This window comes from Camelus bactrianus, chromosome 3 (genome assembly GCF_048773025.1).
Source record: "Camelus bactrianus isolate YW-2024 breed Bactrian camel chromosome 3, ASM4877302v1, whole genome shotgun sequence".
Taxonomy (NCBI): domain Eukaryota; kingdom Metazoa; phylum Chordata; class Mammalia; order Artiodactyla; family Camelidae; genus Camelus; species Camelus bactrianus.
In genome coordinates, this window is record NC_133541.1 from 158,289,241 (window position 1) to 158,304,425 (window position 15,185).

General features: G+C 46.7%; 1 protein-coding gene across 50 annotated transcripts in view; it reads left to right on the forward strand.

The window, feature by feature from the left end:
* Nucleotides 1-15,185, forward strand: part of LOC141577207 (trafficking protein particle complex subunit 9-like) — a 180,826-nt gene that overhangs the window by 110,467 nt on the left and 55,174 nt on the right. For 41 of the 50 annotated variants that reach the window (XR_012506017.1, XR_012506012.1, XR_012506013.1 and 38 more), the window contains 2 exons: nt 5,170-6,387; nt 10,454-11,026. The gene's annotated coding sequence lies outside the window, so the exon portion shown is untranslated. Of the gene's footprint in view, nt 1-5,169; nt 6,388-10,453; nt 11,027-11,189; nt 11,384-12,414; nt 12,584-15,185 lie in introns of all 50 variants that reach the window. The other 9 variants (XR_012506001.1, XR_012505995.1, XR_012506005.1 and 6 more) reach the window with 7 other exon arrangements.

A 15,185-nucleotide genomic window follows, 5' to 3' on the forward strand; every position in this document is an offset into this window, starting at 1 on the left:
CGACAACTAAATGCTCAAGCAACATGTAAGAGTTTGAGCAAACTACCCCCTCCCCGTAGTGCTGGTTGGCTGCAGCTGTAACTGGAGTCAGCACTTACCTCTCCCAGTACACTTGTGCTGATCTGCTCAAAGGGGTTCGTCCAACAGTTTGTCAGTCTGTTGGAGAAAGCCATAAAACATTGATTTAAGGTTGCTGGAATGCAATATATTCTTATTAATATTAAGTAAGCACATATTGAGGGCTTACTGTATGTTGGGAATTGTCCCTCAGCCTCACATGAATATTATTTCTCTTAAAACCTCACATATTTCCTTGTTATTCACACTTTACAGATAAGGAGACTGAGAATTATGTCTTCTTTCTTTTGGGGGGAGCTCATTATCAATGACGGGAAGTTGTAAGGAAAAAGATATTGATTCATCCTGAGAAAATATTTTTCTGAGAGTCAGCAATGAAGAGGGTGACCACTGAAGAGGGTGATCATTGTTCGATTGAGATGAGCCCCGGGTTGTACGGAGTCAGCATCCCTGTCCTGGACACGGCACGTGTAGGGCTGTGTGGTGGATAAGGCGGCGAGGGCGCGCAGGGGACGCGGATGCCCGACAGTTGGGCTGTGCTCAGGCCGGTGGGGCTTTATCCTAAGGGCAGTGGACCATCATTGACAGATTTTTAGTAGGGGAGTGGGGTGCTCTCGTAGATCACTTTTGTCTTGTAGAATGCTTTGATACATTTAGAAGTCTCGGCAGGAGGTGATGTGATGAGTCAGATTAGGGTGGCTGCGAGGTGTAGCAGTGTTCAGTTTTCAAGTGGTTTTCAGTCCCAGGTTTGTGGCTCAGTAGCCGTGGCACTTTGGATGACGCACTCAAGGAAGTGAAACAATTTATCTAATCAATTAAAGCAGTGATGTACAGACTTCCCAAGACTGCTGTGGAGATCCAGTGAGATTACATGTGTGCAGTGTGCAGCGTGGTCCCCAGCACAGAGTCAGTGCTGTGTGAGTGCCATTGAGTACCTGGTAGGACAGGTGTGGGTGGTGGGACTCCATGACTGAGGAAATCTGGGCCCTGAACGAGGGGTCCAGTCACATCTGTGAGTGATGGGCCTGAGCTGGGATAGGGAGGGAGACCTTGTCCCCCGACCAGGGGCCCTGGGCAGGACTGCTATTGGAGGAGAACCGTGAAGTCAGCTCTTTGCAGGTGGAGTTTGAGGTGCCCTTGAGACATCTAAGTGCAATGTCACGAGCTCAAAGAGGAGGTCTGGGCCCGGCCTTGCATTTTCCTATAATCTCAATCCCTGAGGATGCTGAGGTTTGATCACTGAACGTGAAGACATACTTTACAGGACAAGTGAATAGTAGTATCATCTCTGTCATCAAAGCTCACGTCTATTTATTCATCACTCACTTTGTTAATTGGGTACTTACAGAGCTCACTTTACCGCCCTCACTTGGGTTCAGGCTCCACAGTAAAGAGCTGGTGAGCCTCCCTCTTTTCCAGAAGAAGACACATTAAGCTGGTAGCTTTCTGTACCTCGCCAGACTTAGAATTTTAGTTTGTTGTATTAATTCTATTTTCTGTTGGCCATCTCCTGACAGGAGAGATGTTTTACCTCATGATCATATTTCAATTAGCTGTTACTGAGAATTGCTGATCTGATCCATAGTGTATGTATTATATTAACTTTGTACAGTATTTATCATTTTTCTGTCTTTGTCCTTTAATTTTGTATGCCCCTTCAATGTTCTATCCTATTTGGGGCGTTATTTTTTTTAATTAAAAAATGTCTGTTAGCAGTTAAGAAAACAAAAACAAAGAAAAATGCACATGATATCTAAATTTAGAAAATATCTAGTGTGTTTTCTGTCTCGGCAATGGAGTGTTCTAGAATCTCGTGAAAACCTTCATTACACAAGTTCCTTGAAATTCTGATTAAGAAATAAAACCTTCCTTCCTCATCTTTCAAGCTGCACAGCTAATTGTCAAGAAAGTGAGGGGAAATCCTCAGAAGCCAAGACAAACCAGAAAGCAGGGATTCTGGGAGATAAGCGAACCTTAGAAGCCCTGGGGTGCCTGTTGGCTCCTGAACTGAGTTTTAGTTGCCCTGACAGGAGGGCAGGAGGTGAGCCCGATTCCTCTCACACTGGGAGTTGGATGGCTGATCATATGTAAGGGCAAGCCCATCCCAAGAAGCCTGGTTTACTAAAGGTTGAACAAGGAAAAAAAATCCTCAAGGCAAGAAAGTAAGGAATGTCAATATTTTTGGAAGAGGGGAAAAATAACAAATCCATAGTAAGGATATAGTTTAAAGCTCTTCTGGCATGAGAGTGACCACAAACTCCTGGCAGAAAAGCACAGCTATTCCTGGAATGAGAAGTTGTGTTTTGAATGGATCAGTGAACAGCCATTCCGAAAAAGGCCTCCAGAGTATTGTGGATCAAGATACTGGACCGCAAACACCTCTCTTCCAAGGGTCATTTAAATAACCAGAAATGTTTTAAAGGAAAGAAGCCACAATCATATTTCTATTTATTGACATTACTATATGCTAGGAATTCAGAGGTAACTATGTGAAGGTAACTTAGCATAGAAGCTGTGGATGTGCCTGCACGCGGGACATTGCACAGAAGTGACCGGACTTATCTGCAAACATAAATTCCTGCCAAGGGACTCTGCCTATTCCCAGGGGAAACATTGCTTGCAGACAAGAATGTTTATTAGTTCCTCAAAAGGAACAGGCCTGGGAACAGGAGAGTCTCAGTGTAATTAAGATAAGGAAGCCTTAGATGTAGTGCACATGCGTCAACCTAAAAAATGTTTACTCTCTATGCTTGGCAAGAGTTACTCCTTTGTGTAGATGGTATAAAAAATAAAGGAACCCGAATCTCGGGAGACATTTTGCACCACAGCAGCTCTGTGATTCATTTCGTCGGCAACAACTATGGAGTTGTCTCCTATTTTATGGAACTTACTTTCTCTTTGGGGAGACAAACTGACATAGTCGGGGTAGAGGGAGGTGTTAGTCTGTTGCAATTAGCCAGGAGAGGAGATTAAGAAAGCAGTGAAGGGTGGGTGAACTTTAGCTGAGGACAGACAGCCTTGTTCAGTTGGCTTTTAATTGCAGGCTCAATGAGTAGTCACTGGAGGGAATAGATCTTACGGAGGATGGACATAGCTCAGGCCTCTTTAGAATGGACAAGTGAACCTGGAGAAAGACAGTCAAATCTGTGCAGACATTGAAGTTCACTTGAACGTGCTGTATCCCTGAGCCAAAGATCGGACAACTAGAAAGCACTTCTTGAAGACAGAGGAGTGGTTTTTAAGGTTCTCCAAGAATGAATCCCAGGGAACCGGGATGGCCAGTTGTCAAACTGTGACTTTGCAATTTGGACGGTATATCCACCAAGGTTATTGGCATTTTATGGGTTTCCATTTCTCGTTAATACATGTCAGGTGATGAGGATGTGGACACACGTGTTTGACACCTTGTCGAGGTGACTTTGGGTTCCTGCCTAGAAGCGCGGTCCCAGCTGCGTCTGCGTCAAACATCTTGCCGCCCATCCCGCTCCCCGGCTCCGTGATCACTGCAGAGTCGTCCCTTGTTAACCTGTCCATCTCCTCTGTGACATCATAACCCATGAAAAGACCGGAGCGTATTAACTTGACTTTCTTAAAGTCAAAGGAAAAGATCTACTATGGAGTCAGATTTGTTCTTTCCTAATTCAGTAGTGCCATGGAGAAGGAAGTTTGGGCAGCTTTTTGTAGGGTCCTGGAGGATTTCTCTCTCAGCGTCTGGGTGCCTCTATTGAAAACCCTTCATAGCTGTCTGGCGTGCTGTAAAACCACTCCGCCTGTTTTGCCCTGAAGATATGTTCAGTTTATAACTCATCTCTACTCCTTGGAAAACAATTCAATAAAAACTCAGTTGGTATTCCACCAGCCATGGCCAGGGGTGAGGGATAGAATGTTGCTATTTTATAAAATAATAATAATAATAATAATAAGAAGAAGAAGAAGAAGAAGAAGAAGAAGAATAAATAAATAAAATCAATAATAATATTATTAATAAAATCAATAATAATATTATTAATAATAATAAAATTAATAATAATAAAAGAAGTTTTAAAACAGCACTGGGCACATAGGAGAGAGTCAATAAATGCTTCCTGGCTGAAATGAAATTGATGGCTCAGTGATTCCATGGCTGCTGTATTTGCTGAGCTTGTTACTCCTTTGCTCCATTACACTTTTTTTAAACTGAAAAAGAAATACATGCATATGGTTAAAAATAATTCAAACAGCACAAAAATACACAAGTGAAAGAAGTTTTCCCTCATCCTCTGTTCTTCCAGCCGTCCCTGGAGATGCCACTGTTTACTATCCTTTGGATGCTTTTCCAGATATGGTATGCACATTCCCAAATATGTATGTAAATTCCTTTAAAGTTTTAGTTATTTTTAACTTAAAGGGATTTAAATCCTCAAGTGGCTTCTGCCTCGGTAATAGAAAAAAACAAACCTGACTCCATATTAGATCTGTTCCTTTGACTGTAACACTTTGCTCTGTCTCCTAGGCTTCATCTTGCTTGTAAAACAATGTTGCCTAGAGCCTGAAATATACAGAAGAGCCTATTCTGAAGGCTCTGACCTTTAAGGATATTTAACACTTTTTCATTCATAAAAAGATAACAAATTACAGAATAGAAAATAACGTTTGTTTTGTTCGAGGTTTACAGAGATTTGACCCAGGCAGATAGCTGCAAGAACAAAGGATTCTAACAACAAGGAATTCCTACACCAGGAATATTGCAACAACCAAGCACGTAGGAAAGAGCCTGAATTCTGACTTGGGGAGATGGCTTTCCAGGACATTAGTTTGCCATCTAGCTCTACAGAAACTTGCTTTTCCATGCCCCAGCAGCGGGTCTCCCAACTTATTGGCCTGTCCTTCACTGAGGAGAATCAATTTGGACTCGGTAACACTCCTATCTACCTAGCAAGCTGGGCACTGGAACTGAGGACAGCTCTCCCACACCCAGGAACCTACTGTGAGCCCTTGATGGTTCCACTTGGGTTAGGTGTGTTTTACCCAGGAGGGATGGGACTATGCACCAACACTCAGGCAGTCTGCTCTGTCTGGGGCTCTGATCTTGTACCTCCCACTCCCCGCAAGGCCAACACCTGGGACAGTGGAGCTAAGGCAGAGATCGTGCCTGCCTTTTTCCCAGCCTGTAAAAGGGGAATATGTACACTTCCCAAGGTAGTTCTGAGAGACAACACCTGCGGGTGCTTGGTTCCCAGAGCAACAGGAAACCCAGCTCCACGTGGGGACAACGGGTGTGATCCCCGTAGGGTTTCAGCAGAGGCATCGCCTGGAGGGCTGGACCAGGGAGGTAAAACTTGAGCTGCGGGCCTTGAAGGGTTACAGAATGGTACAGAGGCAGGTCTGCCGCCTCCTTCGGGGTGCCCCAGAAATAAAGCTTTTTCTCTACATCTCTGCTACTCCCCTCCCCTCTCCAGATCCCTACCTACTCTCTGCTCCTCCTGTCCATCTGTCTCCCTCCACTTTTCCCCTCCTCTCCTCCTCCCCCATCTTCTCCCTCCCTCGATTCCCCAGCCTCTATCACAGAACCAAGAGAGGATCGCTGGCCCTCCTGCGCATGCGCAGTCGGTGCCAGCTGGACCGGGGGTTGGAAGCCCCAGCTCCGAGCTGGGAATCGGCCCCAAACTCTTCTCAGCTCTGTCAACCGGTAGGCCTTTAGCTCCTGCCCGGGGCCGGGGCCTCTGGCTGTGGAAATGGAAGGTGGGGGGCTCCCGGGAAAAGGTTCAGGCGTCTGCGGGAGGGCGGTCCTCGCGAGGGCGCGAGTCAGCCTGTGTTCAGCTGAATTTCTCGGGCCAGACCCCTCTGCCCGTGCCACCTACCCCGGCGCCCTGGCCACAGCTGTCCAGGGCCAGGTGTGCACCTGCCGCTTCTCGCCCCAGCTGGGCTCCCCTCAGTCTGCGGCTGGCGACACCTTCCCCTCTCCCGCCCACGAGTCCTCTCCTCCCGGGCTTCCTCTCCTTGGCCGCAGGCTCGTCCCTGCCCCTGGGAGGGCTGTGTCCCGGGTGGGCGGGTTCTGCGGACCCGATCGGGGGCGGGCGGCTGGGGCTGGGTCTGGCCTCAGAGCGGGGCTGCAGCCCGTGTCCCCACCACCGCTTTCCCTGCCCTGCGACCCCGGGGCTGCCCTCCTCTCCCTTTCCAGCTCCCTGAGGACCAGCTCAGCGGCATGCGCGCTGCTTCCCGGGCTTAGAGCCTCAAGCTGTAAAGCCCAGTTTCTCCTGATGGAGTCTGGAAAAGTGAGCGCCAGTGCTGAGGGAGTTTCCGTCTCCCCCCTCAGTGTTTCTGCCCCAGGTAAGTACCTTGAACACTTTCAGGTGTTATGATGGCGGTGCTTGTTGATGTCACGTGTTTTTATAGTGCCAGGGATTACAGTGTTGAAAGAAGGGCTTGGTTCATTTAAAAATGAGCTGAAGGCATGAGGCTGTGACATGCTCCTTCCTTCCCTCTCCCAGGGTGAAACGTGTGACCGTCGATTTTAAAAACATAGTTACAGTCCCTAACTAGCCCAGCCCAGCTAGTGTGTGTTAACTGGAACAGCACCACCAGAGGCGTTGGAGACCCAGGGACATTGCAGTCCTAAAAAGCTCCTGGCACTGTTTAGTTTGTTTTGGTTTTTTGTTTTTCTTAAATTGTGGGGTAGACTAGTTGTATAGAGGGAAAAATAATTGTCAAGGAATATTTTTTCATATAACAGCTTTATTGTGATATTGTTCACACACCATGAATTCCACCCATTTAAATGGTACAATTCAGCAGCTTTTAGCATATTCACAGTGGTGCAACAATTATTATTCCAGAACGTTTTCATCACTTCAGAAAGACCAGTGGAAATGAATGACCTATCCACCCCTCCACAGTGGTGGTTCTAAAGAAGTTTCTTGGCTGTTCCTGACCATAAATTAACTTGTTACATTCCATGAAATGTCTGGTAGGAATTCTAATCAGAATTGCATTGAATCTGTCTATCAAAACAGGAAGAATAATTGTCTTTATGGCATAAACTTCTTCTAACCTTGAATATATCTGGGACCCTATCTTTTCATCTCTCCAGAGCCTGGCCCATGGGAAGTCCTCACTAATTGTTGGGCTTGTGAATGATGAGATTCTATACATCATTAGTTGTCACTGTAGATTTTCACAGAAGAGAAAAGTAACCTCAGTGTAGCCAAGTGACTGTCTGATGGTCAGAAAGAGTGACAGTCAGTGCTGGAGTGATCCAGTGGACTTGGTGCTTGTAACCAGAATTCTCCACCACCTACAGCTGAGGGGATAAGAATGTTCTTTTATTTTATCTTAATGGCGTTGATTTTATTTGTACTTATTTTTAAAAATTATTTTTAATGAAGTGTAGTCAATTTACAATGTTAGTTTCAGGTGTACAGCAGAGATTCAGTTATAAACATATGCATATGTATATAAATATGTTTTAGATTGTTTTTAGCACAACTCATTACAAGAAATTGAATATAGTTCCCTGTGCTATATAGTAGGTCCTTGTCATTTATTTTATATTTATTAATGTGTATCTGTTAATCCCCCTTTTCCTGCCTGCTAACCACTGTTTGCTTTCTAAGTCCATGAGTCCATTTCTAGCAGCATCAATTTTCCTAGTAACATACGCTGGTTGACTGCTTTCAGCTTCAGGAATTCCATCTTATCTGTGGGCACTTTTCTTCTGGTGGGCCTTTATGTGGTTTGCACACGTAATAGAGATTTGTACTTGGGAGAACTCCAGGCCTCGTGTAGTCCCTGGAACAGAGTGCCAACTGAGTTGATGCTTGAACTGGGGAAAAAAGCAGAGTAAATGTTGGAATTTGCACTATGGTTGAGAATTCCAGGTTTCTATAACCTGTTTAGCCCACCTTAATATTAGCTGCACCCATACCGGGTAATTTGGTGGAATTTCATGGTATGGTGGTGTAGAGACACGGCCTTGTATGCTTCTTCTCTTTCCTTTTTCTAACGCTCATTCTCCTGTGCCTCCCAGATACTCCCCCAGCAGTGCCCATGGCTGGCATGATGCTGCGCTGAAGCAATATTTGTTAATAAGGCCCTTTCCTCATCTCTTCTGAACTTCCGTTTCTTTCTCTGCACAATGAGGGCTTAGACTAGATAAGTGCTTTTCAGTTTCTTTTAAAGCCATGTTTCCTTTGAGAAACAGAAAATGCAAATCTCTCCTCCCATTCCAACCCTTTAGATTTTGATATGTCCTCCAGGGAGTGACATAGCTCTTTGTGGAAAATTGAAGTTATTGTGATTCCAGATGGCACAGAAAAGACTCTTCAGAAATTTATTGCAGGGAGAGGGCAGGAAAGGGGCAGCATGTCACAATTTCTAGTGTGAGCCCTGGAACAGGGGCTTGGGTTTAAATACGGTGTCTGACGTGGCCTCTCTCTAATCTTGTACAATATGATAAAATTCTCTACCTCAGTTTCTTAATGTGTCAAGTTGGGGTGATAATATTTTAAGGCTTTTGTGAAACATTATACACATAAGCCATCTGTGTCTCAGTAGAAACAAGACCTGCTAGGGAGTCAGGGATTTCTTTAAAAAAAATCTTGTCCATAGCACTCTGTCGGTGTGTATTTTGAATTACCTGGAGGGTGAGGGTTGAGTCTAAAGTCCATCGTGGGATAGGTGGCCCATAGTTCTCTGTGCCCCCAGATTGCCCCCTCCTCCCCAGTCCTCTTCCTCTGTCCAAGATGAAGTTCCCTAGTAGATTTACACAGAGGTCTTGTGGAAATGGCTTTTCATTTTATTGTTTCACCAAGGAGGGCTGCCATCATGATCTCTGTGGTCAGGTTTTGGTGACCTGAAGGCTATGCAATTGGGGGTTTCTATTAAATAAAAAAAATATTACAAATAGAAAATTAGAACAAGGGTGGTGACAGGGGCTCTTGCAAGTGGGGACCATTAGCTTTGTTAGCTTCAGGTGCAGTGGCCTTTGGCCAAGAGGACCCATCCTCATGCTCTGAAGTTGGAGGGACCAGTGGGTTCAGTGGGAATGTTAACTGAGTGTATCTCATGGGCTAGGCATTGTTGTACTTGTACTGTGTGTTCCTTATTTGAGACAATGAGCTCATTTAACCTCAATAGCCTCTTTAAAATATTAGACTTTTTATTTTGAGATGTAATGTAGGTTCCCCTGTACTTGTAGGAGATAATATACGGAGGGCCTATGGACCCTTTGCCCAATTTTCCTTAATGGTTCCGTCTTGCATAGTTGGGGTACAATTCATTACTGACTCACTAACCCTTTGAGGTTTGTGTTATTGCCCTCATTTCTATCTATCATTAAACTGGGGCTTAGAGAAACACACAGGCCTGCCCAGGTCACCCACATGTTTAGTGTGTAGTCGGGTGTAACGTGGGCTTGGGATTTCCAGGAAGTACCATTATGATGTTCTGTGGCAGGGAGCAGCATTCACTTTGCTTGTTTATTCATTCATTCAACAAACATTAATTGAGTAACCTCTGTGGGTCAGATGATTTCACAGGCTTATCTGATTCTTCAGCAGTACTGAGAATCAAGTATTGTTTTGTTTTTTAAATCTGAGAAAATTAGCTCTGAGAGTTTATAACACCCCCCAAAGGAAATATAGCTCATAAAGGAGGGATAGTAAATTTGTGCAGTCCCCCCTCTTTATGCAGGTGGTACCCTAGGCATTTTACATTTGCAAACTTCCGTAATCCAGATATATTCTTGTAGGGCAAGGATTTTTTTTAAATTGAAGTATAGTCAAGTTTACAATGTTGTGTCAATTGCAAGGTGTTTTTTGAATTTTGAATTAAAAAATATTTTTTGAGAAGGGTAATTGGGATTATTCATTTGTTTCATTTTTTAAAATGAGGTACTGGGGATTGAACCCAGGACCTCATACATGATATGTATGTGCTCTACCACTGAGCTGTACCCTCTTCCCCAAGGCAAGTTTTCTTATCCATTATTCTGCAGTTTAGGAGTTCAAATAAATTGGTGTTGAAATCCAGATCTTTTGATCGTACTGCGGTTCTTTTCTTTATAATCTGCTGAAGGGGGGTGGGGAAAGCATTTCCTTTGTTCATTTCTTTATTCCGCAGTGTTGAGCACTGACTTTGCATCAGGGTCTTGCTAGGTGCTTGGAAACAGAAAACAAGAAATGACCCTTGTATGCAGGGGCAGGAAGCCTAGACCAAAAGCTGGGTAATGTGATCCGAGCTACGGTAGCCATGTACAGACTCTGAGGTCAAACTGTACCCCCGGCTTTACTTGTGCTTCCCCTGCCTTCTGACTGGTACACACCAGGTCACCGCAACCCAGTGAGGCCCGCAGCCCGCAGCACAATATTTACCTTGATCTCCTCTCCCCTCTCGGCAGGGCCTGCAACATGAGCATCCCTGACTACGTGCAGTGTGCTGAGGAATACGAGACTCTCCCCGTGGTCGTCCAACCCGTGGGGATCATTTCAGAGGACAATTTCTTTTGCATCTATAAACGAATTTCCTTGGTGAGCCAGATCAGCCCGTGCGGCTCCCAGTGGGCACTCTGTATCCACTACAGGCACCACTATGCGTTCGAGAATGCGTGGAGTGACTTCCAGACACACCGCACGGTCGTGGGCCTTGTCACCATTACCGACTGCCTCTCTGCCAAGGCCTTCGAGAAGCTCCATGTACAGAGGAGCTGTATGGCACCACGCTTAATGACTCTCAGCTCTTTGTCTTTGTGTTGCATGGGGAGGTAGCCGAGCAGCCACGCACCAACGTGGCCTTCAAACTACGAGGACTGCAGGGTGGTGGAGAAGAGGATCGAGGACTTCACTGAGTCACTCTTCATCTTGCTCAAGTCCAAGTGGCTGGATGGGGCCCCTGACAAGTCTGGGGACAAGATCCCACTCCTCTGCACCTTGTTTGAGAAGGAGGACTTCATGGGACTGGACACAGACAGCAGGTAAGTCTACCTGTAGGCCCGGCCACCCTGGCTGTGTGCCGGGTTCCTTCCCTACATCCAGGAAGGGATCAGCAAGGAAGAGGCCTGTCTTGACGCCAAGGGCGGAGGGAGGTGCAGCCCGACGATTTACAGACATTTAAAAGTGAATCTGTCTTTGTTTCAGAGAGATCCTTTTAGGGTCAGTGTGGAGACTTCCTCCCGCTTTTCAGCCAAGACCCCTGGTGGGACCCCTGGAGTTGCTGTCCAATAGAGTAGCCACAGCCACTGATGCTATGAGCGCTGGGGAAGAGGCTGGTCTGAGCTGAGATGTGCTGTAGGTCAAATGCACATCAGACGCTGAGACTTGTCTAGTAAAAAGTATGTAAACTATCTTGTTACTTTCATATATTGATTACATGTCAAAATGATAGTATTTTACATACAGCAGATTAAGTAAGATCTGTTCTTAAAATTAGTTTCTAGTATCTGTTTTTGGTTTGTTTGATTGTTTCTTTGTTTACCGTTTTAAATGTGGCAACTGGGAAGCTTTCTTTACATGGCTCTCATTTCAATTTTGTTAGGCAGCCTGTCCTGGGACAGTCTCATCCCTTTGCTTATAAATGAGATGCTGTATCCCGAGAGGCAGAACGAGATGCTGGTTGAGCTTTGTCTAGAGCCGGTGTCTCCTGCCTCCCAGGCCCAGCACCTGCTGGGTTCAGGCCCTCTCTTCCTCCCCGACAGCCAGCATGCCAAGTTAGGACATCAGAAACACCTCCAGGGAATTCCGGATGAACTCCTTATGCAGGGAAAGGCGTATCAAGGAGTATGAGACAAAGCAGGGAAAGACTCATCCTCACTTTGTCCCTGTGATTAAGTCAACGGCCCCACTTTTGCCTTGGATGTGCAGACGAGCTCTCCTGGGCTTACTACCTCCCCACCTTATGCTCTGTTTCCCCGTGTATCTATCATGCTTTCCTTCGGGCAGAAGAGGTGAGATGCCTTTACCCAGAGGTGGACCCCCTTTGCTGGGGAGAATGAGGGAAGCTGTGCCCCCACGGCCTACGGCCTCGGGCCTTGAGTCTGGAGGGCGCTCATGGCGGTACCACAGGTGACGGTCGGAGGATCTGGCACAGGCCCACTGTGGAGGCAGTGCTCTGTGTTTCTTGAACTTACCTAAGATCAAATCCTACTTTCTAGTTGTTGGTAAGTTGGAGGAGACGATGCCAGAGAATTGATAAAAAGAAAGTCCAGACCATCCCTGTGAGTGAGAGGCACAGGGGGCCCAAGTCCCACCTACGTGTGGTGCCTGGTGGGCTCTGGATGAATTTTCTGTTCCTCCCGGATATACCTCTATGACTTTAGTAAGGGGTGAGACATGTAGTGGCCATGATCTTTATTTGTCCTCGCAGGGCCCTGTGATCTACACGTCCGCACACCCTTCTGCTCCTTGGGGATGAGGTGGCAGGTTTAGGTGCTTGGGCATTGCTGTGGGCACAGCTGCCAGCACCGGGCTACACCGAGGCTGGCTCCGTTCACCTCACATGTCACCTCCTGCTGAGCCCCCAGGCGTTAGTCAAGGTAGGTGCATCAGTGCAACGTAAGCAGGGACCATGTTCTCCCCCTGGACAGACTGGTGGGTGAGCAGTGGAAGCCTGGAGCCCTGCCCAAGCCCCATGGCCAGTGCCTCCTCTTTTGTCATAGGAGGCACTGGTGACATTTTTGCTCAGCAACTGCTTGGTTCTGAGTCTGCAGACCCACCAGAGAATTCCAGCTTGTATTTGCCTTTTGAAGTCTGCCCTTGGGATTTGGCGGAGTAGCTGGATGTGTGCTTAGCCCATAGTGTTGACACTGTCACCATTGTTTACCCAGAACCTCGTGTACCAGGCATGGCTCTCGGCATCAAAATACAGCAGCGCATTAAAATCCTTCCTGGTGGATCTGTCTGTTTTGGTACCATAAGGGCTCAGCCAGCATCTGAACGTCAGTGAGATAACGCGGCCAGTGAGCTCGGGTCAAGCACGTTCTCCTCCAGTCACTTTTACTCCATTGTTGCTTTTACTATTCCACAGTCATTAATTTTTAAAACAATGCTTTGGTGCAGGAGCAGAGACTAATTCTCTCCTGCTACTCACTTTGGGAGTGAGTAAAACTGTCCAGCCTGTAATGCGACCACATTTTGTGGCTTAAAAGCTGCCTAGACGCATGTATGTGGAGTTTCGGTTAGGGGCGCTGACCACGTTGGGGTCCCCAAGCAGCGTCGCTCCCCTCAGGCCCCTGCCTTCCCTGGAGCAGGAGGTGAGGGTGGGTCTCACTGTCCCTGCGTCCCTGGCCTCACACACTCACGTAAATTCTTGTACATGCTGTCAAAGTCATTTTTGTTCTTGTGTGTTTCTAATTTTCGCTTGTTCCTCCTTTCCTTTTTCTTTATTCCTTTTTCTCTTGTACCGCGCAGTTGCGTCTGAAAAGGTGGCTGTGCATATCCTGCATTGGAAATAACTAGATCGCCCTCAGTGCTGTCTCCATCGCTTTAAAAAGCAGAAACTTTTCAGGTGCCTTGATCCATGCATTATCCTAGTCATCTTGTTATTTTCTAATTTTTTGGAATATTTGATTTGTTAGCACATCACCCACTGGTGTTTGATATCTGTTAAAATCTTTGCTTTGAGGAACCTGTTTGGTCCTCCTTATATTTGGTGACAAATGTACCCTTATTCAATTAGTTTAATTGTTTTGAAGAAGTGAGATGCGAATTGATTTAGGCGGCTGTTGAGGGATTCTTTTCATGGAGTATTTAAACTTGTGAAGTCAAAGTCTGCAGCATCTTGCTCGATTCCTGCTTTTACACAAACGTGCTCAGCACACGGTTCCTGGCTGTCTCTGTGTGACGTGCGTGACGGCGCTTCCTGACCGGCGGTCACTGGTGAGAAAGTGGCAAGCTTGGGGGTGAGCAGCTGCAGGGTACAATGTTGGAGGAATCAGTCACCGTTTGGTTATTTAATTTTTTTTTTTTTTGCATTCAACTTCCCCGTGCCATTTACTTTATTTTCCTTCATAAAGGGGCAGAAGTGGGTCTAAAATCCATGCCACTCTTTTGTTCCCTTTACGAGGCTGGTTTTTCTGAGTATCAGGACAACATGTACTTCTCCTAAGTAGCTGGCTTACATGGATCTGGTGGACACAGGGACTGTTAAAGGGACCGTAGCTTCCTCTCTGCTCCAGCCAGTGGGCATTCAGAGCCGGGTCTGTGGTTTGCCTCAGCAGCCGTGCAGGCCTCCCTGCCCCGGCCTTTACTTTTAACCCATGTTGGCATTAAAGAGCTGACTTCGTGTTTGTTGCTGCTGACGTCCCCCACTGATAGCCGTGTCGTTAGTTTGCGTTAGTGAGTCTCCAACCCCCAGTCAGCATTGAAGGAAGATGCTTTGGCCAATCTAAGACCTTGGATTCTCACCCCCACCCTTGTTCATCTCACCCAGGGGAAGAGTTTGGCCACCATCATCATGCTAATCATGAGGTCTTGTTTCTCCTTTCATGCTCTAGTCCAAATGTGAACACTTCATCCTTCACTGACTTTGTCTCACTTGAGACAGGCCACATATTCTGAAAGTGTCCATCACATTCTCGGGGGGGAACAGAACAGAAGTAAGTCTCGCAAGTAGAAGGTGTCTAGGCTGTCCGGGTTGGCAAATGCAGGCTGGGATCTGTGATTGTTGGGCTGTGCCCTGGACACAGGCCTTTCCCGTGGCTCCTGAGGGCCCAGGGGTCGGAGTGAGGACAGCCTTGCTTGGGCTCCTCCATCCTCATCTGCTCAGTGGCAAGTGTGTCTGCTAATAGGAGCTCCGCCAGACCTCGGGACCTTCAAAGCTCAGATCACGGGAGAACCTTGAGTCCCTTCTCCAGAGCCTCTGTGAGAATCCAGTGCCTTCTGTGGTGACCAGTGGCAGGAGATGCCTCCCCCTCCAGGGAGCACCCTTCGGAGGACTGTGACTCAGTGCACCTTGCTGTGAGCCTGTGGGGATCCGGCCGTGGTCCCTGCAGAACCAGACTTTAGATGGGCTTAGCAACGGAAATGACAGGACTAATATTCCAGGCCAGGGCTGGATGGAGGGAACAGGGGAAATTGAATGTGACCTCAAACACCTAGGTGAGTGCTGGGTCTGTTACTAAAATGGGGAGCATGGGA